Source organism: Eubalaena glacialis, chromosome 18, assembly GCF_028564815.1.
Source record: "Eubalaena glacialis isolate mEubGla1 chromosome 18, mEubGla1.1.hap2.+ XY, whole genome shotgun sequence".
Taxonomy (NCBI): domain Eukaryota; kingdom Metazoa; phylum Chordata; class Mammalia; order Artiodactyla; family Balaenidae; genus Eubalaena; species Eubalaena glacialis.
In genome coordinates this window covers 36,110,633-36,113,218 of record NC_083733.1, presented here as the reverse complement: position 1 = coordinate 36,113,218, position 2,586 = coordinate 36,110,633, and positions in this window count along the sequence as shown.

Sequence of the window (2,586 nt, the reverse complement as noted above, 5' to 3'; positions counted from 1 at the left end):
GACAGGCAAATTGGAAGTGACCCCAAGAGTGACCACGCTGAGCCCAGCACAAGTGGAGTTGGTGTCACATCCATTGTGATATCTCCCAAGAAAGGACCCAGGTGGAGAATGCAGAATGGTAGAACCTGACTTTCCCCACATTTCCTGGGATCTTTCTGTCCTCTGGGGCACACGGATATGAAGGAGCTGGTGCCTGCAGAGCTTCAGCCCATTGGACCTGGCGGTTGATCTGCCATGAGCCGCTGTGGGGCTGAGCTCTGGGTTCTACTCACCTCAGTCAAGTCTCCATAAGGTGGGCTGCTCAGGTCCTCCTGAAGGGCACAGACACGAACCGCGTGCTGATACCTGTGGGTGGAAAGCTAGAAGTCAGCACGGTGAGAAAGACCGCACATCCGTGCAGCCCTAGGTTGCTCAAAAGGTGCGCTGGCGTCATGGGCAGGCGAGGAGGCGGCTGATTGCTTGGTCTTTGATGCCCAAGGGCAGCTTCCCCTTGACCTCTGCCCCGCTTACCTGACGCAGAGTTGACTTGGGAGGGCCCCTCTGCTCACAGGCTTCCCGCCATTCGAGAAAGATGAAATCAGTGCACATGAAACACCTGAAGGGAAAATTGCTCGTGGGAGTCAGATCAGGGAGTCACCAATGAGGGCTGAGGTCACTGCAGCAGGCCTCCCAGAGGCCGCAAGACCGCTAGTAGACGAGAAGTGTGTGGGTGGTGCCAGCTTAGCGGGAGCAGGCAGATCACAGGTAGCTGCCCGGCAGGTGGCGCACTATGTCCTGGCAGCACTGGACGCCCTGAGCATTGTGCCCATGTATCAACTATAGGGCTGATGTGCCTGGTGGTTAAGACCAGTAGCTTTGGAATCAGAACAACTTGGGTTTGAATCCAGCTGGGTAACCTTGAACAAATGACTGTACCTCCCTGATTCTCCCTCTCCACTCTACACAATAGGCTAATAACTCTCATTGGGTTGTGAGAAACGGGAACACACATATCAAGCCAAGAGCACGCTGTCTGGTGCGCAAATTCTCCATCAGCGGTAGTTATAATTAATGTTATCACTTTTGCCAATCTTTGACGATGAGATTCAGACTGCTCAGCACATCTTCTTGCCAGCTCCACCCCCATCTTAAACTTCCTCCCACCCTCCTGCTTCCTGTGGTCCTGAGAGTCTCAATATCCACCCCAGCAGCAGAATCCCTGCTAGAGATGCCACATAGGAAGGGTGCTCAGTCCATCCTTCAAGGCCCAATTCAAGCGCCACCCTCCCTTCCCTCTTGTGATCTCTGCTGCCTCTGAACAGTCCAGCACAGTCTCCTGCCCTTGGCGCATTCCTCCTTGGCCCATTGTGCATCTCCTATAACCCTTTACAGACTTGAACACCTCAAGGGCAAAGTTACATCTGAGCCACCCTGGTGGCCCACATGGTCCTGCATAGTCCTATGTCTTGCAGGTATTTGGTAAATATTTGCTCTCTGATGTCCTTATAATAAAAGACAGGAATCCCTTCCTCTAGTCTGCTTCTGGGGAAAGAGAAGCCATTCCAGGTGGGGCTGGGAGGAGGCACAGGCAAAGGCAGTCCAGGAGATGCTGCGCAGAACAGTTCGGCTGGTGCCAAGGACTCCCTGACTGAGCCTCCTGATGACAGGATGTCGTGGCCAGGAACAAGGAGGGGAAGTAACAGATCTCTTGCAGAGAATCCACGTGCTGGCCGATGTCGTCAGTAAGGATAGAGTTTGTGGGTTCAGGCAATAAGATGTGAAAGTCCAGACCACAGTTAAAGAGCTGACAGCCAGATTTGTAAAACCAACTCCATTTGTCTTTCCTTCAGCATCGTGGCACTTGAGGGGGCTGTCAGGCAGTTCCAGTGGGAAAAAATGATGCTGGCCTGGAGTTCCTCTGACATTTAATAGCTTTGACTTTTGGCAGGTCAACTCTCCTCTCTGGGCCTCAACCTCTTCATCTGTAAAATGGGGATATGATGCCAGGATCTCCCTTATATGGGTGGTTATGGGACTCTAACGAGAGAATGTACATGGCAGCACACCAAACTCGGCAAAGAACCTTAGGAAGCTATTTCCAGAGCTTAAATATAATGGTCCAAAGTGAATTCAAAAATTATGACTTGAACTTTGTTTTCATTCCATTAGATCGTTTTGAGGACATCAACAGTGATATATCCTGATAACTGGTGTCAATTAATAGTTTCAGGGCTGACTAATTGCATACCTGCTGCACTCAATTTCAAGGAAAGTTCTTGTTACTTGGCCTAAAGCAAAATTGCCAGATTCCTCTTCCTCCAGTCAGACACCATATGCACTGTTACAGAGAACCTCAGAACATATGCTACTCTGCACTGGGATTGAGTGGCGAGTCTGTACGTTTCTGAGAGTGTGATCACAGGTCTGCAGAAGGCACCTCTCCTGAACTCTTGGATCAGGAAGAGAAAAAGCAACACCCATTTGGATCTGACAAATGTTTAATCAGAACTCATTAAAGAAACCCAGTTAGCAATCATTACCAATGGCATCAGCATCTGTAGCAGATTATACCAAATACTAAAATGCCTCATGCTTTCAAAGTTAATA